The sequence below is a fragment of the Patagioenas fasciata genome, chromosome 11, assembly GCF_037038585.1.
Source record: "Patagioenas fasciata isolate bPatFas1 chromosome 11, bPatFas1.hap1, whole genome shotgun sequence".
NCBI classification, from domain to species: Eukaryota; Metazoa; Chordata; class Aves; order Columbiformes; family Columbidae; genus Patagioenas; species Patagioenas fasciata.
Genome location: NC_092530.1, coordinates 19,915,614 through 19,940,531, shown reverse-complemented (window position 1 = coordinate 19,940,531; position 24,918 = coordinate 19,915,614). Strand labels below are relative to the sequence as shown.

At 45.6% G+C, this 24,918-nt stretch overlaps 1 protein-coding gene across 3 annotated transcripts in view; it reads right to left on the bottom strand.

Moving 5' to 3' along the window:
- PLS3 (plastin 3) overlaps positions 1-24,299 on the bottom strand; it is a 52,893-nt gene extending 28,594 nt beyond the window's left edge. The window contains exon 1 of one of the 3 annotated variants that reach the window (XM_065846589.2): positions 24,174-24,299. The gene's annotated coding sequence lies outside the window, so the exon portion shown is untranslated. Of the gene's footprint in view, positions 1-4,108; positions 4,196-17,041; positions 17,183-24,173 lie in introns of those variants that run through there. The other 2 variants (XM_065846591.2, XM_065846590.2) reach the window with 2 other exon arrangements.
- Positions 24,300-24,918: the final 619 nt, after the last annotated feature.

The window sequence follows — 24,918 nt, the reverse complement described above, 5'->3', positions numbered from 1 at the left end:
CCCCTGCACATTCAAGGAGCCTTTTTGGGGTGCAGTCAGGCATGGATAATGGTCAGTATGTTCAGCACCCTGACCCAGAATGCAGCTGTAGCCAGTACACACAGAAAAACAAAAATCAGCATTAAACCCGCTCACAGCATCTAACAGGAATCAGGCCCCTGCTAAAAGCCCAGGAAAGCCATGTCCTTCAGTGCAGCATGCAGAATACTGAAAGCTGGGGATATGACACAGAAATTTGAGTACACAATTCCCTCTGTCTTGTAGATGCAGAAAACAGAAAGATAAGCAGCTGAGGATGCGTAGCCACATGATATCCAGTTGCCCAAGGCCTGGAGGGGAGCAGAATTCAGAGTAACGCAAATGTCTTTGCTCCAGCTGCACATGGGAGGGAAAGAAATGCTTCCCCAGTCCTCAATGCAGCCTCCCCAAACACATTCCCCATCCAGCCCTGAAGGACTAGAAGCCAGAGCTGCCACTGATGCGCATAAAGGGTTGACACGCGATCCTGGAGCAGAGTAGACGGATGCTTTCCTACCGTCATGACCCAGCACTTACTACGAGGAGACTGAACCAACAGAAATGTAGAACTGACTTGGGACTCAAATGGAAAGGAGAAGCACATAAATCTTCCTGCAGACCTACACTCTTCTCTGAAGGTTCCTGACATGGAAGATCAGGACCAAGTGGATTAGATGGATGGTCAAAGCAGGGGCAGTGCTGATTTTCAAGGAGGAGAGCAGCTGCCTGCGAGACCTTGCAGCGTTCACACACATCACCACACTGCAGACTCGCAGCGTACAGGCCACCTTGCTGCTCCAACTCTCTTGCATGATCTACAGACTACTTAGAATCTGCAGGGCACAGTAGAAACCAGATAAATACTGCTCAAGGCACCAATGAGTCAGTTCTTAAAAGCCTCTTTGCCAAATACTTCTAAACGTTGCATTTTGTCACACCTCTGGTTTTAGCAGAGCAACAACTCCAAAATTAGAGCACATTTGAGATCATAACCTGCTGGATTGGTTTAACTCACTTTTGAATTTCGATAATTTGTTCACATCTAGTGAAAACAGAACCGAAATATTCCCTATTAACTAATTAGTACAACATGAAACAGGTGATCCTTTCAAGACTTCTCAGGAAAGGAAGAAAATAACATGCATCCTGCCTGGAACCTGCAAAAGCAAATAACATTCAGAGATAATTTAAACTTCAGTGCAAGAAGGTAAAAGAGAGGGGGTACAAGGGTCAGATGTCAGCTAATGGGCTGAGACTCAGAAGGCTAAATTTAAATTCCTGACTCAGACACAGAAAAATCATGACAGCCTCTCAGGAAATTCTTATGCTGCTACTATAGCAGTTCTTATTCTTGCTTATTCCCTAAGTAAAGAGCAGCATTAAACACTTCCTTCTGCTTATTCTGTTTCTTAACCATAAATGACTTTGAGAAAGGACCCACCTCTTATCAGGCATCGCAGAAGTTGGCATAAGGCATCCTTGATTTTAAAACAAGACTCTGAGAAAGCCAATGGGTTCCCTGCCTGCATAAGCCAGAAGGAATGAGAATCACAAGGCTGAATCAGTGCTGATTTTCTTCCCCAGAAGCAACTGGAACCTGCTTGCTGAGACCTGCATGTTAGCCTAAATGTGCTTTAAGCATGTGCCTCTCGATTTCTCAATATTTAGACTGAAAGGAGCCCAGTTCCTTACAAGGGTGAGCTGTAGACCTCAGCCTGTGTCCTGGTCCCCAGCAGGTGGAGAAAGTGATTCAAAGGTTGAAGGGAGTCAAGGCCACCCAGCCCAGACTCATCTCCATCAACCCAGCATCTCCAGCCTCCTCTCCCAGGTAGGGCCTTTGCTTGGCAGGTAAAGCAACTGATATTCAATATGCCATGATAAAGCAAGAAGCATTACTCAATCTCTTAAACTTCCCCTCCGCCCAAGCTGGGGAATCAGCCCGATCCCTAAATTAAATCATGGTACAGTCACTGCTTATTCAATGCCAGCAAACAAGCTCCTGCAAGCCAAACACCCAGCGTGATGGTGCCGATCCCTGGCGAGCTGGACAACAGGGAGTTTCAGCAATTAATTTTGGGAGGGTGGGTTTCGTGCAATCTTTTAGAAGGTACAGCTGCAGTTGAGCGATTTTGCAGACTGTTTTATCAGTCTGAAGATAAACAGAGCTGTCCTGAAATGGCACAACCAGGGCTGAAATTCCGGCAGCCTGGCGACTGCTGCCCAGATGATAAACATTCTGAGAAGTGTGTTGACGAATGCTGTCTTAAATATGAAACAAACCACTAGAAACTACAAACCATACTCTAAGCATTGGAATTATATTTCAAAAGTCACTTAAAAACCAGGAATTTCAGTAACTTATCTCTTACCAGAAAGAGCTCCTGATAAAAGAAGAAAAACCTTTTTCCCCTTCCCCTGCTGCTTGTAATATTATTTAGAAAGCGCTAGGGGAAAAGGGGAAGAAGTCAAAATAATTTGATTCAGTACAAGAAAGCAACACTAAACTGCAATAAATCAGTGTTGTTGCATAGTTGTCCTAGCTGGTTTTGAAATTAGAAAAAAAACCCTGTAAATTCAACATTTATTTTCTCTAGAGAAGATGGTACCAATCCTATCTACCCATAACAAAAGATTAATCTCAAAGATTAATGTGAAATGGCTAGAAAAGCAGGAGAGCTGCTGTCTTTGCCTCCCAGGAGGCTGCCATGAGAGTGAAATCACATTTACTTTTACAGCAGGGTGTTCCCCACACCTCTCTATAATTTGACTTACTACAGGGAGGAGCGATAGGGAGCAAAATGTAGCAGCTGCCAATCTGGAATCAGACGAACTCTACTCCGTGACTCTTGAAATTTGGACAAGTATTAATAATCTCTACAAAATGCACCTTGATTAGCAGGTTTCAAGGCCAGGCAGGATCTCCAAAATGCACCTAGCACTTCTGGAGCTGAGAACAAACTTCTTCTTGTGTCTTTTTAATCTATTTTGCCTTCTCCTCCTCCCTTAGTTTAGCAGCTCAGCCAGTGTCTGATACCCCTAGAACAGATGTAATGGTTAAAGAAATGTGTGCACTGTAAACAGCAGGCAACCTCATCACTACTCTGAATTTCAGGAGGGTGTGAGAGGACACCAGCTGTGGAAATCACACTTTACAGCCAGATGTTTTGTAGAATAAATGCCGGGTAGAAATAAAATATAGCTAAGCAAAACCTCAGAGCAATACCTTGAGTATAAACAAAATCAGGACATGAAAAAGCTACACTAGATGTGTTTTATAGGTTTTCACACATGCTAAGTCTAAGTTTTTCAGCACAAAAGATTCAGCATTTCAGTCTGATACTTAAAAGTACTTGTTGTATAAGTGTTTTAGCCAACAGTGACTGCTAAATATTTGGAGAGGGTCTACATCAGCTTCCAGCATCAAGTATAGCCAGCCCTCACCAGAAAACACAGTAAGGAAGATAAACTCTTCACAGCCAGGCTGTGATACCATATGCCATTCCCACCAGAACAGCACTCAGAGCCCATTCTCTACCGGCAAAAGAGCCCAAAAAGTTAGGAAGCCATCACAGCCAGAAGGCTACAGCCATTTCCCAGAAGTACGCAGAGCTCCTCACACTTTCTGCAAGGCAAAGGTTTAAATATTTAACACTGCTAACATGCAAGTTCAAGCAGTTCTGCTTTTTAAAAACCTGCTGCAGACTGAGACAGGGTAAGATGTGCCCCAGATTGAGATTTCTGGGAAGGCACACCCTCCGTCCGCACTTGAAAAGTTAAATACTCAGTGATGCAAAGTCAGTCACAGCACTTGCTGCTGCTCTGTTTGTATGTGCTGCTCAGTCAGGTGCACAGATAAATTCCAATTTTAAAACACATTAAAACCCAAACTTAATATTTTCGTTCTGCCTACAGTTATTTTCCTTTATCTGCTACAGTGTTAGGAATCACTAGATATCTCGCAAAGAAAATAAAAGCAAAACAAGTCGTGGCAGGGCAGTCTCTGGTATGTGCTTGCATCCACACAGCCAGCCAGAACCCAGCAGCAGCCAGCAGCATCCCAAGGCCAGCCCGCAGCTGCTAACACCCTTACCTTGCCTCTCCTCCTCTCCTCGGGAAGGTGAATCGCTCCCTCGCCCGGCCCGAGCGCTGAAGCGTCTCCCACGCCCAGGGCAGGGATCTGGACAGCCAGCATTCCTCCCACCATCCCCGCCCAGCAAATGGGAGGTCGCTTCCCGAGAGCCACAGAAGGGATGTGGTCATGTGGCAAAAAAAATGCATTAGGAAGGGCTAAGGGACAAGCAGCTCGGAGCATCATACACATATGAAGCAAGGATGGAGGGATGCCCCCCCAACAACAATCTTTTGTTCTTTTATTGTTTGACACTTAGGGACAGGAGGCAGTAAGATATAGAACTTTTAGGTAATCAAACTTTCTTTTTTAATTAATAAAGACAATAACAGTTTTTACGTTTAATGTTTTAAATTAAATGCATTTTGTACTGCTAGCTCTCAGCTTGTTCAGCCAAACAGTGGTATGGAGTTTGGATATTGTTTTTTGTACTTATTTTACGGATGTCTTTAAAATCACCAGGCACTCATGAACAGAGCAGTGAGGATCCAGACCTATTTGGACTCAGTCCACACTGAAAGAAGATGCTGCCTGCTCTTTCACCTCAAATTTCCCCCCTCAAAAATAAGGTAGTCTGAATGGGTGGTAAATACAGAGTTCAAAGCTGATCCATATAGTAATATATTGCATTACCTCCACAGTTAATCCCTGTCTGCTCTAGAGGAAATACAGACAGACATCTGCTGCCAACCAGGAAGACACAAGAAACAGAAACATCATGTACTATGTTGTTGCTGATGCAATGCACAGGAGTAGAATCAATCATCAAAAAGGTTAAGTGGGATTTCCAAATTATAATCACATATTTCAAAAGTTTCTATTCCTGTTAAGTCCATAATGCTTGAGCCCTCCCATAGCTAAAAGGAAAGGGTGTCACTTACTAATAAACACAATACTTGAACTAGTGATGAATTTGAAGAACCCATTAATGTTCTAAAAATTAAAAATACTTGACCAATACAGTCATTGGTTTTTTCTTTTTAAAAATTATGTTAGCCAGGAAAGTTGAGTCATCGCCTGTTCCCTTTTCTTGGGTATCACCTGAAAATTTAGCTTCCAGCTGTAAAGTTTCAAAAGAAGTACAAAAAAAAAAAAACAAACACCCAACCCCAAACCCACAACTTGTTAGCTTCCTCAGAATGGCAAATATAATGGAAACTAAAATAGCGGGTTTTATGCCCAGAACTGCAGCTGCCACTTGAAAGAAAAAAATGGCTTGAAAAACACTTCTGCACTCCACCAAGACCAGGTTGTCTGCGCACCAGGTTTAGAGGGAAACAACTTTGCTCTGACTTGCATCAGCAACTGGCTTCAGCATCACGTCAGCTCCTTGGTGCAAGGAGCACATCTGCCTGCTCTGATCCAAACCGGAGACTGCATCCAGCTCGTAAAGTCTTGGGACAAACAGTCAACAAAGCTGAATAAACTTACTTCAGGGAGTTTAGTCCCTCCACTTTTCGTTCTGAGTATGAACACATTGCACAGTATAAATTAATCCTGTAAGGTTTAGGAAGTCTTAGGCTTTGGGGCTTGACAGGTCCTAGGGAGAGTGTGCCAAAGCCCAGCTCCCAAACCAGGTTGTGACTTCTATCAACAGCAGAATCATTGCAGCAGCAATGGCTGATTTGGGGAAGGAAAAGAAAAAGCACTCCTCCCCTTGTCTCTGACATCTGTGTTGCTAGGACAGAAAAGCAGCACCTGCAGGTGTGCAGGTTGAAGATTCACACTGGAGAGGCAGACACCTAAAAACCACCAGCACACGGGTCTTCCAGCCCCCACTTCTCTTTTTTTAGGTGAGTCTAAAACTTCTTATTGGGCTAACAGCTACTACTGGTCCCCCTGCCGGGGAGGGAAAGAGCATTGCCACCCACTGCCCCCAGTCAGCACAGGTCCTCAGGGGCTCCACCATGAGGAGAAGTTCAACTGATGCACACACAGTGCACCTGAAATATCTATCTTCCACATTTGCAAAATATCAACAATAGCCAGTTTTTGCTTTAAAAGCACTCTGCTCTCCAAATACTTCAAATCCACCCTGTTGATCCAACCTGCAATTACACTCAAACCTAAAATAGCACTTCGACAGCGCAAGCACCCACTCATCTGCACGTCATGCCCCGAGACTTGCTGTGCTGGGGTGTGGTGATGGCAGGCAGCGGGCAGGCAGCTCCCCAGGCACTCCCTGCCCACTTCCTCTGGCATAGCTGGGCACACACCACTCCCCACACTCTTCCAAAATAGGAAGTTTTACGATCAGGCTAGCATAGCAGTGTATTTTTCTCTTTAAGAAAACCTTTTAGGGAAGCACAGGACACCCAGGATGCTCAGAAGTTACTCTACTCTACTCAGGTGAGATGTCTGCTCTCCTGCATGGGGCATCAGGATGGAAAATTACACGTGAGGAGGACATGCAACACTGACAGGATCCCTCCAGAACACCATTGCGCAAGGACACATCTCCTCCCCAGCTCCAGCTGCCAAGTTTCACTGGGAAGCCACTAAGACATATTTGCCCTCCAGAGGTTATTCAGCAACTGCTGTGGGAGTGGCAAACACTGCCCTCCAGGTGACAAGGGAGCAGAGAGGGTAAATCCAGGAGTCACCTTGTCACTCTCACCACTAGCCCTCAAGAACGGACCCTCTGGCAAAGGTCTGGGGCAGGAAGAGAGCACATGCAATGTGCTGGCCTTCAGCTACAGCAGACTGTGCCACCCCACTGCTCTCTCCAGTGAGTATCACCACCCAGAAGAGAACAGCCACCTGCTCCTGGACACCCAGTTTTCCTGCCCACTTCAGAAGTAGTCTTTTCCACCTCTCGTTAGCAACACCAAGAGACATACATCTTCCAATATTAGCGTGACAAGGCAACTAATGAAACTCACGGCAATGTCTAAGTCCCTGGGCATGCTACACTAGCCCTAGTGCTTTTTGGGAGGGGTTTTTGCCTGTAGGCACCTCTAGCTCCTGCCTAAAAAAGCTGTTTGCTGGGATATAGACAACTCCACTGCCATCCAGCCAAGGGGGTGTAGGACAAGCTGGTCCCCTCCAGCATCCCCATGCTAGAGAAACCCCCATGGTCAGAGGGCTGGGCTGGGCCACACCAGCCCCAGGAGATCCCAGAGCCAGCAGAGCATCAGCTGGCTGGGTGTCCACAATCAGCAAAGGTGGCTCAGCTTCCTACCTCTGCCTGGATCTGCCTGCTCTGGTGCCACATAACAAGCATTTTCGAGAGCATCCTCCCGAAGAAAGGAGAGCGGACAGAGCCAAAGGAGTAACTAGCTGGAAGAGAAACCAGGTAACCCAAATAGTGCATCAGAAAGAAATTGCCACACTTTACGAGCCAAGGCTCTAGAGAGCAAAGCTGAGTGGCCAGCCACTATCCCATTTTGGACTGGGATCATTGACCATTTACCACGTCCTGGATGCTCCTCTCCTCCAGTTCTGTTCACATACTCTTTTAAAGATAAATTGTGCAGAGACGGATAGAAGCACTCTCCCCTGTGTTTTTTTTAATTCAAATTGAGGTTTTATAAGCTTCTTGCCTTTGTTTTCAGTCGCGACCAACTGCAGAGTACATTCCATCAATGTAAACAACTATGGAAGGATTTGACAACAGAGGAGCAAGCATTTGACCTAAGTCCTCAATTTATCAGTGTTTTTAAAGAAAAAAAGATCCATCTTTGCTAGATTTCCCCCTTAAAAGCTTCCTGAACTGCTCTTTCAGCAAGCCTGTCATCAGGAAGAAAGCAAGACATTAGTCAGGCTCATGCTTATTTAATAAAAAACTTGCATATGTAGTAGGGACTGAAAGTTAGTCTTTATTTAAAAAACACTTGCAAACCCGAGTACGATTTTTGCAATGCAACACAGATTTGAGGAATTGCCTGATTTACCCTGCGCTCCAACAGCTATCAGCTTAGTAATTAACTGAGTAGTTATTCACAGCCTAGAGCAGGGAGCCATGCAGTCACCAAAGAAGTCAGCAAGTATGCCCAGAACACCGTGCAAAGGATATCTCGTGTCTCGCTACTTCGTAAGGAAATCGGAGGCTCCACTGATGTCAGCTCCAGGAAATGAGCCACAGGCAGATGATGCCGGAAGCAGGCTTTATATTTAGTACTGAGTCACCCACTTTATTAAATTCAAAAGACACAAAAGGTGGGTGTGGAGAGGGGACATGTGGAAAAAAATAAATGAACAAGTTATTCCCTTACGATCACAGGCAATGGGGAGTCCGGCGTTGGGTGGGTTTTATTGTAAAGGGAGAGAGAAACTAAAGGTGACCAAGGGAACCTTTTCTGCACTTCCACTGAAAAAGCAGTTGCCAGATGTGCTGCATCTCCCAGGGTGGAAGCCAGCGCTGAAGATGCTGCAGGTGTTTGCGGTACCACCAGGGTTTGCTCCGGTCAGCCCTGCAGACAGGTCTCAGGCCTGAGCAGGGAACCACCAGTTCTGGGGCACCTTCTCATCCTTCCTGCTACGTCATCTTTGAGCCAAAGCAGAAGCTGGTAGAAGGAACTTGGAGTGGAGAATATTTCTAAGCCAGTTTTGCAGCTCCACCTAACTCACCATGAAGTGCACCTTGCACCTATCACACCTCAAAGAAAACATTTTGTTTTGGGCAATTACAACAGCATGAGGTGAAGGTCGATAAGACCAAAAAGCCTGCAAGTCACTACTCAAGGAAATAGTGCTTTATAACTGAAATTGTACTACTGAGGAGCACATGTGACTGCCCAAGATTTCTGAACAGCGAAGTTGTTCTAATCCATTTTCTGACATCAGTTTAGACACATTTATAATTGAGAAATGTAAAAGATTCATGTGGGCTGCATCCTCATGGAATAAACTTCAGATTAATTTGCAAAACCTGCAATTTAATAGGAATATAGTTCTTTGTACTAAGGCCTTTTGATATACGGAAGACAAAGTTTTAAAAGACAGCAGAAAAATCTTAACTGCAGATGGTACCGCAATACAAATGACAGGAGTACAGATTTGTGCACGAGAGGTTCATGTTTTCATACAAGTTCATCATAAGCCTTTTCATTTTCTGTCAATGCTAAATTCTTTGCACAATGAGCAGCAGTGACAGCTCTGCAAAGTTTTCAGCTACTTAAGCCAGACTTTTCCCCTGAGAAGACTCACTTGCCAAATACTAAAATATAAATACTGTTACCAAAGCCAAACACTGTACCTCATTTTGATTTTAAAAAAGTCAACAGCAAACAAGAGCTATCTCTAAAGCCAAACACCACCAGTGACTTGTCTAGAGAAGAAGCCTATTAGAATACTAATAAAATTGGTATAATCTGTAGAATAAGATTACAACAGCAAAAAGGATGTGGCTTGAAAAATAAATCCGTGGACTGCAGCAAGACCAGCAATTATGCAGAACCAGAGGTCAAGGACTGCTTAGTATCTTCCACCTATGTGGAGGAAGGGGTTATACCACTGTAGTCATCAAATGGCACATAGACATTTAGCCAACTGTTGACCACTGTCCAAACCAGTTTGCTGCAAACCACTTCTGGTTGGTGGGGAGGCTGCGAGAGACTGCCACTGGGTGGCTCTTCAGTCCCACACAACTAATCTGCGGGTCACCTCCCACTATCAGAAAGGTTTCGGTGCTGGGGCATCAAGGTGCAGCTGGTATAGTCACAGACACACCTGTGCAGCAGCCTGTATGCCCAGCCAAGCCTACAAGAATCTTTGAGGAATCGCCGGTATCTCATCTGGACATCCTGCCAGATGCTGGAGGTAGAAGATTTTGGCACGTGGCTCATCGTGTTGTGCAAGTGGGCCTACAAATTCAGCTGTGTTCGACTAGTCCAAAATCTCATCTCAAGGGACCTCGAAGCTTTTCCTGGTATTTAGCTCATGCCTGCAGTTGTTGGCTTCCCCTCTAACAGCTCCTTTTATATCAGACCCCAACAGAATACATTCTGTAGGATGGATCTACTGGAGAGGTTGACTTCAGGGGCTCTCTTGACTATCGCACTATTTTCAGCATGCAGAAAGGTGAGATAAGCTGAATATACCACTCACACATATACTGCAAGTTGTCACCCATAGCCTTTAGGTCCCTAGGGTGCAATCTTCACCGTACAGCTCATTACACTGGTTAATTAGTAAGCTGCCTCATATTTTCCAGCCCATAAAAAACAGCTACTAGTAGCAGATCAATCTCTATGCTGTGAAGCCAGTCTTTGCTTTGACTCAACAGACTCTCAAGTCGGTTGCTGCTTCCAAGTTTAATAATTTTTGAATTAGTAAAAAAAACCCAAAACAAACAAACTAACAACAACAAAAAAAAAACAACAACAACAACAACAAAAACCACAACACAAAACCATAAAAACACCTCATCCTTCCAAATTTACAAAAAATATTTACAGTTCCTACATAAAGCCGACACTAAGCAAGGCATGCTATTTGATAGAAGGCATGAAGCAACTCCACAGCTCAGGTAGGAAGGGAAGATCTATAGCTGGGAGCAATAAGACCACAACACGGATTACACCAATGAGGTCCAAATGCTGATCAAGAATATTAGCTACAAGTACTACAGTTCAAAGGGCAATGCAGTAAAAGAAAGTGCAATACCTTGCTATGTGCCAAGCTGATATCAACGCAATGCACAAAGCCTTAATCACTAAAGTGAATTATTGACCAGTACTGGTTGTAAAGCCTCTTGCATAACAGTGGGTTTCAAGGCCATTAGTGCAGGACAGAATCTTACTTCATCTCCTGTCTTTCCAAGACCACTTTGCATAGACCTTCAGATGACGAGAAGCAAAGGGACCAACTAAAACAACCCTATATAACCCAGAAAAAAGGTATATACCACTTCGAGAGGAGGAGGTGGGAGGGAGGCACAAAAGGTCTTGTCTTTAGCAATGGATCTAACTAAAGTAGGCTGGTTGCTGCCATACCCATCCAACTAGGAGAACTACAGTAACTTCCAGGAGTTTCTGAGCCAGGCAGGGGTACAAGTTTTCAACAAGAAGTCTGACTACGCTGCTTTTGCTTGAGCATTTGGTTTATATAAAACAGTGGCAAGAGCCCAGCTGGAAATGAGATCAACAAGAACGTTACAAAGGGCTGGGCAACAGAAGGGCAGGGGCAGGATTGCACGGGAACCTCCCATCCGTGTCCCCAAGGAAAACTCAGTCCCGACCTCAGCCGAACAGTGAAGAAAGAACAGACTAAAGTTTAGCTCAGACATTAAGGCCACTTATTCAAAATATTTTCAGTTTTCAGAAGGCCCAGTTTCCCCCCTCTCCTCATGGAAAGGTGAACTTCACCTAAATGAGGATTCAAAAACTTGCTTATTACTTCCAGAAGCACTGAGAAACATGGATGCATTTGTAAATATATTTCCATATTGACCTCCTTCAAAGTGTTGCTATCTCAGAAACAGTTCTTAAAAACAGGAGCCAACCTCCCTGCTTGTCTGCACAATACCAATCTTAACAGAATAACTTCACATACACCTGCAACACCCTATGTATTCTCTAAAATAATGTCCTCACAATCCATTCTTGAAGGCAAAACCTTTTGTGCAGCATTCAGGAAGAAAAAGCTTAATCACTATATTGCTTTGGAACTCACTTCCTTTATTTCTGTGACCAGCTGGAGACAAGCACTTGTTCTATGCTGGGTCAAGGAAATGTTTAACTAGAGTATTTATAGCAGAATATGTATATATATATATACATATATATATGCACACACATATATATATATATATATACCACCACAGCACTGCAGCTGCTCAGCAGTTATAGCAGAAGGCAAACACTGTTTTAACCCAAGGAAAACAGCAACAGGCTGGAGTATCAATCAGGCTGCTCATTAGTGTCCTGCTGCAGAGGCTCCAAGGCAGGAGAGCATCCAAGCCTGTCCCTGGGACGAGATTCAGCATCCTGGAATCTCAAAACCACAGCCCTGCTCCAAACCCAAACAAGGTTCCACAGACCCTTCCCGGCTGATTAGCAGGAAGGAGAGCAAGATAGCAATGGGAGTGTAAACAAGGACCTGGGATTTATGATCTTTCAGACATTGTTTAGCAAGTGACCCAGCTGAAGCACTGCTTCACAAAATAAAAATGCCAATTACAGGGATGGGTAGCTTGAATTCAAGTTTCCACTTGGTTAGCAGCATTCTGGACACACTGAGAACTTTCATGCTTGCCCAGCAGTTTTGTCTGCTGGGAGGGTTTGCTCTGAGCTCTCCCAGAAAAATGGGGACAGCAATTGTGAAAGCACATGGGACCTCATCCACCATCTCCGTCTCTCCCACCAGGGCTGAGTCAAAGGCAGCAAGTTCAGCCCTACTGTTTGTGAAAGTAGAGCAAGACACCCTTCTACCTTGTAGCACTGGAGAGACAGTGGGAAAAGCAGATCAACAATCCCCCTCCCCTGCTATTTTGAGCACAGCTCATCAAAAAGTAGTCTTGGCACCATGGGCTTCTGCAGCCAGGGCTGGGACAGTATCACATACATGAACAACATTGCTAGGGCAAAGACCAATACAAACATTAAAAAACAAACAAACACAACAAAACCTGATAAAATTTAGAAAGACACACATGCATTGCTACAAATATGGTAACTCAAAGCGCTCCAGTCACCATTGGAAACTAATGGGTACTTCAGAGGTGGGATGCTCTCCTGAAAAGACTAATCTCACCACTCTATTGACAGAAACTGCATCACTCATAGCCACTATTTCTGGCATTAACAGTGGTACTTCCAGTATGAAGAAGCAGGATCACACCTCACTTGCCCAGTCAGCTCCTGCAATGCCAAGCTGCAAAGACACTTTGAAGGAAAGATCTTGTAGAAAAACAGGACCTAATCCAAAGAGGCTACAAGCTTCTGTTATCCAAGGTCTTCAACCTGTGTTTTAAACAGCTTATGCATTCAGCTCTGAAGAGCCCTAATTTAATCCCTAACATATTGGCAAAAATCAGTCCCATATATCTAAATTGAGCACAGAATCGCATGCTTTCCTGTTTTCCTTCTAGTATCAAAATACTTTTCATATGTTGATGGTCATAGAAAAAAAAAAAAGCAAGGGAGAACAAAGGGGATTTTTCTTAAGCTCCATTTCCCACCACCCCAATGAGATATAACAATTTCAGTAGGAATCCAATTAACCAGTTTGTGGGTTTGGGTTTTGTTCCGGTTTTTGGTCTTGTTTTTGTTTTGTTAGTTTGCTTGGGTTTCGTTAGGTTTTGTTTGGGGTTTTTTGGTTTTTTTCTTGTTTGGTTTGTTGTGGGGTTTTTTTTAGGTTTTGTTAGGGGTTTTTTGTTCCTTTTTCCCTAGCAAGACAGTCTCTCCATCATCCAGAGCCCAAGCAACAGCAGCAGTTCTAGCAAACAAAACTCTGGCAGGGCTGCACTAATGGGACACAGGTCAGGGGCAGGATCACCTGTAGCACATCAGAGGTGAGCCCTCTCCAGCTATCGCACCAACAGTCACCGACACCTCCTGCAAATCCCAGCATCTCCCCAAACCACAGCCTCATTCAGCACCTGATGCTGGAAACACTGACAGGAGACAGCAGCACTTCAGATGTTATCCAGTCTGCCCCATCTTGCAGAGTATCAGATTGTTGTCTTCATGCTTTTGCCAAAATTGGCTTTTTGCAGGTTTTACCCCATCTTAACCTGACACTGCAGTAGGCAACGGTTCATATTGCTTTAAGTCCCTCTATGTACACCATTTTAAAAAGCCGCCCAACTAGCATTATTTTAAGGAAAATTCTGTTTCCTCTAGCAAAAAAAATGTCTGTAGTAAAGACATAACTGCAGGAGTCAGTTTTTCCACTTTAAGAATTTGAGATATGAACAAACAGCCCCTTGATTCACAGCTAAAGTAAAAACAGGCAACCAAGTTAGACAAAGGCTGAAGGCTCTGTCCCCAGGCTTTGGGAGAAACTGAATCTTTCTAGTATCCTCCCACAGTCAGTTTCATGACTGTTTACAAAGGTTTTATAAAAGAGACAATATTTCACATTTTTATGTGTTTTTTTTTTTTTTTTTTACAGTCTAGTCTAGAATAGAAGAACCAGAAACAGAACAGGCCAAGGCGGTGTCTACAAAACTGAAGAGAAAGAGGCATTTCAGAAAGTCATTTGATCAACAAGGTCATGTAAACCATTCCAGGCCCACAGGGCATGCTCATCATAAACAGTAATGGAACAGGCAATGGGAAGAATCTCCCTGCCCTCCTTCCATTTCACTTCCCTGCTCATTTATTCCCACCCCAGGCCTAAACAACCGCAGAGGCTTATGGCTAAGCTGGAGGACCTGGCATCTGCTACCACCCTGTAAAACAATTTGCTGCCTCACACAAGCATGGCAAAGAACAGTAGAAAACAAACTGAACAACGCAAGAAGTCAACAGCTGACATTCACGAGGCAGAGAACAGATGCCCAGAGCAAGGAGACACTTGACTCTTCCCTTTTGCTATCCCATGGCCAACCACTCAGACTTGCCTGAGAAATCTTGGTTTTGAGGCTTGGCTTTTCCAGCAGGCAGTGGTAGAATGAGATCACCATCCCAGATGCTGTCAACCTTTCACCCTTAATGTCTTTTTCCTGTTATTGGAAGAGGGAGGAGTGTGCAGCTCAGGTCTGGACAGACAGGACTGAGCTGGAGGCTGTGGGGCAGAAGCATTCTCCTGGCCCTTGTACTTCTGCCCACACCACTTCATACTTAAACTGGCAGCTTAATGCCCAGTGTAGCCCCAAAATATTGTTCTCCTTAGGCCAGGATTTCTATCTCTCCTTGAATGCATAGCCAGCAGCCATCAGAGCACCACATATGTCCTTTCTTCTCACCCAGCTCTCTGCCAAGCTCATACAACCAGGTAGAAGAGCAGTTGCAGGAAGCACTTGCCTTCATTTTCAGCTGCTCAGAGCTCTGTCCTTCCTTCCTAGAGTTAGTGACCTGTAAGTCTGCTGGACCTTCCTCCATGAAAGCACCTTTGTATCCAGGAACCTCTTCCACTCACAAACACTTGCCCCGGAGAGTGGAACATCAGAGTCCTCCTGTCACCCATAAGACATGTTGCTATAACACTAAGATGTTACCATCACGTGTAAGGAACTACAAAAGCTTCTGCCAGTATTTTCTTAACATCTGCTTAAGCCAGGTAGGCATTCAATGAATCAATAAAAGGCCTTGACTGCTTCCTACCCTTAAGACTCAGTGATACAGCATCCATTCTTCTCTTCATCCCATTCAGCCAACTCTCTCCACTACAAGGATGGACGAGGGGTTCTTTCCAGGCTGTTGGACTGCAGAGCCTGTGGTCTACTGTTTTCAACTCTCTCAGGTCCTGCAAGAAGCATGACTAAAATTTTACTCAATATCTATGATAACTACGTGGCTGGCAGCCAGACATTTGGCTGTACACCTCCCTGACACTGGTCACCTTAGCACTTTTGGATGAACCAGCAAAAACCAGATTTTTCTGAGGCATTTTACAGCTGGAGGGCTTCCTGTGGTTGCCAGTGCCTCAGAAACCAAGATGTGAACATGTTGTCTACAGTTTTCAGCCTGCTCAAAAGAAAGGCTATTTTTAATCCAAGCCTACGTAGGGTGGGGCTCAGTCTACAACCAGGCCAAAAAGCCACTATAATCCACAAGACTGGCAACTTTTGCTTGCAGGCTGATGTCTGTTCTATTTTGGGGATGGGAGGATTTAGAATAAAAAGATATATAAATTAAAAACAAAGGAGGTTATGAAAAGTGAATAAAGGGAAGGGCCAGACTTATCCTGTGTATTTTGGTCTAAAGAACATGGCTGTAAAAGAACACAAATCAGAATTATTTTCCATTTCCTACAGCAGTTTATGAAGTATCATTTATAACATGGGCTGAGAAGTGTATTTTGTACAGGAGTAAGAGCCAATCTGTGGCTCGTTGCACAGCAGTGAGATCCTTGGGAATCACTAGTTATGGACACACCACCATGATCCGACACAAGGTTTCCCATCTCAGACACCAGTACAGCAGCTGTTGGGACACCTTGTTCTTTTGTGATATTGGGGCTGCAAAAAAGGCAAAGCAAAGACACCAAAGTGACCTGATGATTGGAAACTAAGTTTTGCTTATTTAGGGTTAAAGGTAAACAGGCAACCAACCCACTAAGAGCAGAGATGTTTTGTATGCTATCAGCACCTTAATGAACCTAACATCACACAGACTTCCTCCATTAACACATCACTAAGTTTTACTTGTTACAGGCTCAATTTGACATCCAAGCCAACTCAACACAGCCACTTACTCTGCCATATCAACCCCATGTTCTTAGCTGTACTCAGGTCATTGTATAAAAAAGGACACACAGATCTTCTCTCACTGTCTTCAGGTGTCCTTTTAAAATCCATCCATCTGACAACTGTGAGACACTCACATAGGCAACAGCATCTCTAGAGCTGCTCCTTCACATGATCAGAGCTGGATTATTAACCCCACTGCAGAAGTCTGCAATTACTTCTCTTGGCAAAATTGAAAAAAGGCAGAATAGAAGAGACAGTACACCAGGCTAAGTGGAAGACCAGCAACAATGAACCTCAAGCACTGCTATCATTTCAGCCATGGACTTCTTAGAAAAAAAGCCAACATCTAAGCAACACTGAGAAGTTCAACCCAGATTTTACAAGTATAGCAGCAAGGCTGGATGGTGAACGCCTCTAAAGTCTAGATAAAATGTTCATGGCCAATGTAATTTCTTCCTTCTTTGTTCCACCCCTAAATTACAGCACCAACTACCTGGTCTTTCACTTCCATCACTAAGGGCAGTATGTGATGGGGAAACCGTGAATGACACAGAAAACTATTTTCAGCTTTAAAAAGAAAAAAAATAAAAGCTTACTTCAAAACATCAGAAATTAGGCCTCCTGCAGAGACACTACACCCTTCGCTTCTCTTGAAGGTCACAGTAATAGTCTCTTTTCCCAGCTATGCAGTAGAGACTCCTAGCAGCATCTGTGAGCTGTCACTCTTTTCACAGGAACAAAAAACCTACTGAAGAGGCAGGAAAAACAGCTGTAAGCATTTGAGAGAAGGAAATGAGACACGGGGACTGGTTAGAAACATATGGCGCATATGGATTGACATGAGCAATCAGCAGCACTCCTAACCAGAGCTTCCTCTTTCAGACAGTTGTCCTGCTCCCCACATCCTCAGATGCATGTCAAACCAATAATTATTTTATTTCTTCCATTATGATTCCCAAATATCAGTAGTGCACAGGCTGCCGCACCCTTGGGAACAGTCTGGATGTTGCAGGTGGAGTCAGTTCACCCCCAGGAATGTGCACATTGTCCCCTGGCACAGGGCGTTGGAGACCACAGACCAGCTGGCATAGGGGGACGCAAGAAAAGGGACCTAAGGCAAGCAGCCCGTCTGACAAGGATGCTGCATTTCCACAAGCAGCAGTCAGCCTCATGACTCACGGCTGCTGAAAGGTGGAGATAAACTAACAGGAATCAGCTAGCAAAACAAACAAAAGAGAAAGAATGGTCCTCAATAACTCCATCTCTGCTGATAGCAACTCTCCTGGGGCACAGAGGCCTCCTCCTCATCATCATCACTCCACTAACAAGCCCAGTGACAGAACTAGCTTTGACTAGCCCAAGTGTTAACCCACAAAACCCAGATCTGAAACACTAGCTGTTAGAAGAGCACACATGATATAATTCTTCCAAGCAGGCCAGACAGGACTTGCTTGTCATTCTTGGCATTTTTAATCTATTAACAAAAAAGCCAACAGATGACAGATTCCCAGGAGACTGGTGGATGCCACAGTAACTGAGTGCACTGGCAACTACCTCTCAGCACTCTGTCCAGGGAGGTCCACACCCCTGTAATGAGAATAGACCCAGCAGGAAAGGGTGGACTGGGCCAAGCGGGCAGTCCTGCTGTCAGAGCAGCTGCCTCTTGGCAGCACTGATGTCAGATGTGGCCACTGCAGGGAAGAGCTTGATCATCTCCAATGCCACAATTTCTGAATCAAACAACGTGGTATTAGCAGAGGGCAAACTGGCATGTCCTCTCCTCCCACCCTTCTCTCCAGCCCTTTTAAGTGGAGACTTCCATCTTCCAGCTCCATCAATTGACCATGTTTTCCTGCTCAGCCGTATGAGAAGAAAGGTTGCTGGCAGATCACACAGAGTACATCAAAACCTTATCACACAAGGTCACACTGAATACCTGAAATGTCAGACACAGAGCCTACTGCCCAGAGTTGGGCTCTGCAGCCACAAACACTCATGACTCCCATTTTTCATCTGTAATCAAATAATCTCTTTGGTCATCAATTACAAGGGTGGGCATCCATCACCCTGCACAGGCAGCTCGTACTCCATGCCACAGCAGACACACCCTGAGAGCTGTGCTGGTGCCACATGCCAAGGGAGACTGGGTGGGCTGGGGGCTGCAGACGGGGCAGGAGGATTTATGACAGCTGGCATACCCTGTCCCCAGGCTGATACTGACATCACAGTGTGGCAATGCCACCCAGACAGGTTCATGCTGCTTGTTGGTAAAGCAGAGGAAATCTACACCTAACCTAGCCCTTCAGTCAGGGAAGGGACCTGCACAAACCATGAGACTTCTCGAAGGCCATGCTGCAGCACCCCAAGTGAATCTCACAGCACAGAACATGATGGAGAGGTATTACTGAAGTCTCCACTTCAGGAAAAACCTGACCAAGAGGCAGGAAGAACATTCAGGACAGGAAACACCAGTGAGGATGGACAGGACAAACTTGACCCATTACCTACAAATTCAGCACTGAAGAGCATGAAGTCAACAGTTGCTACGTCCAAAGTTGTACTAAATGCTGCTCTGTCTAAGCGCCACCCACTGCACACCCACTCCCAACACAGACCATGCTGGTGATACCTACTTTTAATTCCCTGCCACCCAATCAATCCAAGAGAGACAGTGTACCCATATGAACACCCAAACTCAAGCGTGTGGAGCAGGGGATATAACTGTAACCCATTCACGGCCAGCAGTCACACAGCTGAAAGCAATTATAGCTGCCCAGTCACTGTCAGCTGAGCTACCTCTACTCAGAGGACCTCCAGGATGGCCAGTTAGCACTATTTCTCCCAGCCACTCCACCCAAAGCCCAGGTGCAGACCATCACTCAACTGCCTTCAATCAAGAGGTGACACCTCTCACATTCCCACCTACTCATCTACTAGCAGCAAGAGTTGCAGGTATCTCGGGGCTGGACAAGCAGGGAAAGCCAATTTTGTTTTAGAGACTGAGCAACTACTCTCTGGATGGTCAGAGAAAAAACAATTCTTCCATGCACACCCCCACCAGCAGCACTGCAGCCAAGACCTGGTCACCACAAACACAGTCCTGCTTGTGCAATAACCCAATTCCCAAAGTGACAACAGGAATGTATGTGCAAAGATGTCAACAGATGCCTATCAAATGTTTTGGGGACCAGCGATAAAAAAAGAGCAAGGCAATATTGTGACATTCATTAGAGTAACCCAGCAAATACTGATTTAATACAACCTTGCATCACCCCCTGGAGTCGGTCTCAGTTTTGCAATGTACTTGAAGTTAAGAGATTCTGAGGATGTTTTCCTCTGCATACACATTAAGGTTACTTGATAAACTTGTTAAATTCAGTATTTAACACTACCTTTCCACAGGTATCTGGTGGTAGAATTTTGTGGATTCATGTTTGGCTTTTTTGATGTAATTAACAGCTTTAATTACTCCATGAACTCAGTGTTCAAAAAGATACATAGAATACTTAGTACACAATGGTACTTAGTTCAAAAAGTACTGAGTATGCAAAGGTCAGTAATTAGTTAACAAATATTAACGTATCATATTGTGGCTATATGACAAGGAACTTCTCAGTAGCAACTAATAAGTTAAAAATTAATATCTGTTATTGCACCATGCAGGTTGATAGCTTGTCAGTCACATGTTTAAACAACTGGCACCGAGACATGAGACTCTGCTTTTTTCTGTGCTGAATTACTACTCTAACACACATGCAAGCAAAACTAATACTCGAAGCCTAAAGAAAACACCAACATAAACTATGTTTCTTTTACTGTTTGTTGCTACTGTGTGGCACACTGATAAAAACCAAGTTGTAGCCACATAAATTTCACCTGTGCTACTCTCTGTAAGCTACAAAGCAACCCTGCAGCAGTTGACACCCCTGTCCTTCCGTCTCCACCTTTGCTTTTTCTCTTCTGGCTCAGAAGCATCACCATGTCCCTGCACAGGATTCACCTGCCTCCCAGCAGAGCAGCTTGCGAGTCACCTTGAACACTGTTGTTGAACGTCATTAGTGAGCTGGGACTGCACTTTCCTTGCAGGGCTCTGCTGGATCTGTACAAAACCTGTGCTAGAATAATGCAAATAGGCCAGACGCTGCTTTACCATCACTTCCTCTGCCATAGGCTGTACACATGCAAGAAAATCAAGCTAACAGACCTGTATCTAAGGAGGGACAAATGTCCCCAGAGGATTCCGGTCCACAGTACTAAACATTTTAAGAAGGAAAGAGATATAAGACATTGTAACTTCAAACAAAAAAACAACCACAACACCACCACCAAAACTAAGAATCAACGACAACACCATCATCAAAACAAACAAAAACCAACCTGAAAAAACCTGGCATAAAGCAGAACTCATTCAGTCCTTGGTTTTGCTGAAAACACAGGCTCTTTTGTTGTTGTTGTTTCCCTCCCCCCCACACACACCCCTATCATTTAATGCTATGTAAAACAGGTTACGAAGAACACAGGGTGTACTTGGGTAACATCACCAAGTGAGCTACTAACACCTGAAATATCACCAAGACAACCTTAAGTACTAAATGTAGCTGTCATAAGTGATCAAGTGTACTTACTACTGATAACTACCATCTATTAATACTTTGATAAGGAAGTGGATTAAAATACCTACATAGAAAAATGATGGGCACACCCTTGCTAAACCCACTGCCGATCACATAAAAAGAAAAGTATTTCCCTTAGAATCATAGAACGGTTTGGGTTGGAAGGGACCTTGAAGATCATCTACTTCCCACTGCCATGGGCAAGGACACCTTCCATCAGACCAGGCTGCCTAAAGCCCCATCCAACCTGGCCTTGAACACTTTCAGGATGTGGCATTCAGGCTGCTTCTTTGGGCAGCCTGTCCCAGTGCCTCACCACCCTTATGGGGAAGAACCTCTTCCTTTTATCTAGTCTAAATCCACCCTCTTTCAGTTTAAGGCCATTAACCCTTGTCCTATAACTACATGCCCTTGTAAAAAGCCCCTCTCCAGCTTTCTTATAGGTCCCCTTTAGGTAGCAGAAATGAAGCACTTGCAGTTTTACTATACAAAAGACAGAGACAGTACTTCCAACATGAAGTTTACCTATGAAGTTATTCATGAGTCCCTTGGATCACTTAGATCACTGGCAGCTGCTCAAGCAAAATTACTTAATTACTGTCCCTAACATCCTTCTCAATCAATCACTGAGAAGCATTCTCATTTACTTCCTTTGTGAGAACTTTATTATTTCCACTTCTCCAAAGCCAGTTAAGTCACTGCACTAGAGAGCCAAGTAAATACAGGAAAGAGTTACTAGAAGATCCCACATGAGTGAATTCACCAGCAAACCCATTTAACATGGCTGCAATTCCTTCACTCACCATCTTAATCTCCCAACAATTGAAACCCGGGGCAGAGAAGTCAGTAGGGGAGCCCCAGGGGAAGGAGTTCCTCTGCATTTATCCCAAATCCGAGCATCCATCAGCTGAATACCTAATGAAGTCGTCAGTCCCCAGACCCCTCCCCACTGTGAAGATAATCTAGCCAAAACTAGTAAACAGGTTTCTGAAGGTTTGGGCATTCTTTAATCTGGAGACACGTTTGCCTACTTTATAGGAGGGGAAACTTCGTCAGATTAGCTCTGATAAGAGAACAAAGACCCTGGTTAAGCATAATTCTTGATATCTAGCACTAAATAATCACATTATGATCTCTTAACCCAGACAAAGAATGAGTAATTCATCTTTCACAGGCAAAGAATTCTTTCAAAGGAGCTTGGTTACAACCAAGCAACATCCTCAAATTGTTAAACTTTTGGCAAGATTAGCAGGCTGTGATAACAGTAGTGTTTCAAAAACATTTCTCTTAACAAATTATAACATACTACTTTTTTTGAAGAGTTATTCAGATGCAAACCAGCAGATCTGGAATTTCTCTGCATGCACACACCCCACAGAAGGCCATCAAATACCCCTGGGGCAGAAGTCAGCTGCAGAATATTGCACCCAGAGGACTTGCCTTATGTCCACTAATCTCCTTGAAACCCTGCCCACCACTGACAAACTACCAGAAGCACCTCTTTACACAAGACTTCTTTTCAAAACAGATTGAATTTCTATACATCATTATGCACAGCACTGACATATGTTGATCTCTATAACTATTGCCTCTTTATATCCAGGTTCCAGCTGTTGTCTTTAAAGTTACTCTGAGTGAGTCTCCCAGCATTAAGGAGGTTTTTTTTCCTCAGGTTACCAGGCTCATTGGATAAGTCACAAGTGTTACTGGGTGAACAATAGCTTAAAGTTCTCATGCAAAAGCAATTTATCTGAGATATCTATTATCTTTTATAGTCTCTTCTACAGACTGACCAAAAACAGGAAGCCAAGCTCTCATGTGCACACACATTCCACTGGGATTGTGTAACAGCAATAACAACATCAGAGGCATTTGCTCGGAGCTATACCAACAGCTCTCCTGAAAAGAAAGGAGTTCAAGTGATGCTCTGCTGTAGGGATGCTATTACAGAGCAGACACATGCAGCCTGTCCCAAGGAAGCATTAACCAGAGTTTAGACTCCCTTCCACACATCTCACCCCTGTTTCCACTTATACAAGAACTTAAAACTGGAGCACAGTCACACTACAGAGTTTGTTACCTTTGTGAGCATCGAGACTTGATGCCATCCGTTACAATGCTCACAGTCAGTGTCAGGGTGCCCCAGAATTTCCTATGCAAAGGAAAGTCTAAAGCTTCACCTCCTGAAAAACTCCTTGCTCTTCCCCTTCACTTTGTAGGCTACCGACAAGAAGCCATTGTTCGGGGGAGCAGGGTGACACTTCCTCTCCCAGACCAAATTAGAGATGTATAAAAATAAACCCACACAGCTGTCCCACTGCTTCACTTCACCTCACTTCAATTAGATGAGAAGTTGGGTCCAATTTCCTCACTCTTTCTGCTTTTGGGGACACTATCCTGCATAAAAGATAAAAGTTAAATGCAAACTGAAGCCCCTTTTCAGTACTGCTCTGCGGGAACCCGCAGCGGGAAGCAGCATCTCCCCTCCCTTGCAGCCGGGTTCTGCTTCTATCAACTCGCACAAAGCCTGAAGTTTTGCAGAAATCGGGGCTTTCGCTGCGCGTCCCTCTGTCCCAGCGGCGGAGCTCACGGCCCGGCCCGGCCGCACAAAACGCACTAACAGCGGCCACGGGGCAGCGCATCTCCCGTGCCGGGCCCCCCCCCTCAGCCCAGGGCTGAAGTTTTCCAGGGGAATGAATCAGCCAAGTGCCTTTTCATCGCCGCGGGGAGGCTGGAAGGGGCGGCAGGAGCGCGCCCAGCAGACACGTACTCCGCGTCCCGACGCGCACCGATGTACGCTGGGCTCCGCGCCTTCCGCCCCGGCTCCGCGCAGGGCTCCGCGACCTCTACCCGCTCCGTGCCCGTCCCGCCGCCCCATTGTCCCGGGACTCTCCCGGGGCGGTGGCGCGGGGACACGCCTGGCCGGGAGCGGAGCCGGGCGGCAGGGCGGGCTGGGCTGGGCCCCGCGGAGCCGCTGGGGCCAGTCGGCGCCTCCCTCCCCGCCGCTACTGCCGGGATGCTCCGCTCGGGCCGGTGCGGCTCCGGCCGGCGAAGCGAGCGCCGGCAACTTTCCCCAAGTCGGAGCCGCGCTGGAAGAGCTCCTGGTAGCGCTCACCTCCCGTGCGCCGTGCCGAGCTGAGCCGATCCGTCCTGCCGAACCGTGTCCCAGCGCCGCTGCCCGCGCTCGGCGCGCCCCAGCCCCGCCGCCCCGGCCGGATTGGGCCGTGCGCCTGCACATCACGGCGTCCCGGCGCGGCGATTAGGCGGCCGAGGAATCACTCAGGATGGGGAGGAGCTGCGGCCCCAGCCAGGGCGCGCTCCCGTTCCCACCGGGCTGCTCTGCCATGCCTTGCCCTGCCTGTGTCCCTCGTGTTCTGCATGTATCCCACCTTCCGCCCTGCCTGCATCCCACCTCCCGTGTATGCGTTCCTCCCATCCTGCAAGCATCCCTCATTCTTACCCGGTACGCAACTTTCCTCCAACCATGCTTGCCTTCTTCTCTATAAGTATCCCTGCCTTCTCCTGGGTTCCCACTCCTTCTCCCATGCAAGACTTCAAACTTTCTCCCATGCATCGGCATCTCTGGCTCCCTCAGTCCTGCAGCACAGAGCTCTGGGTTCCCCTTGCAGCCTCCCCTTTTCTCCGAGGAGCAACCCCGTTGGGTGCTGCTGAGGATGCTCAGGGGAAACTGATGCTGGTAGGCACACTGGACGAAGGGCTCCCCACACAGAGGAGCCAGGGGCTGGCCCAGAGACTGGTTCCCATGAGGAGCATGTGAGGTGTGGGTGCCTGGGCCCTTGCACCCTGTTCTCTGTGCTCCTGGGCAGGGAGCGTTGCCACAGCTTTTCCCCATCCAGCCT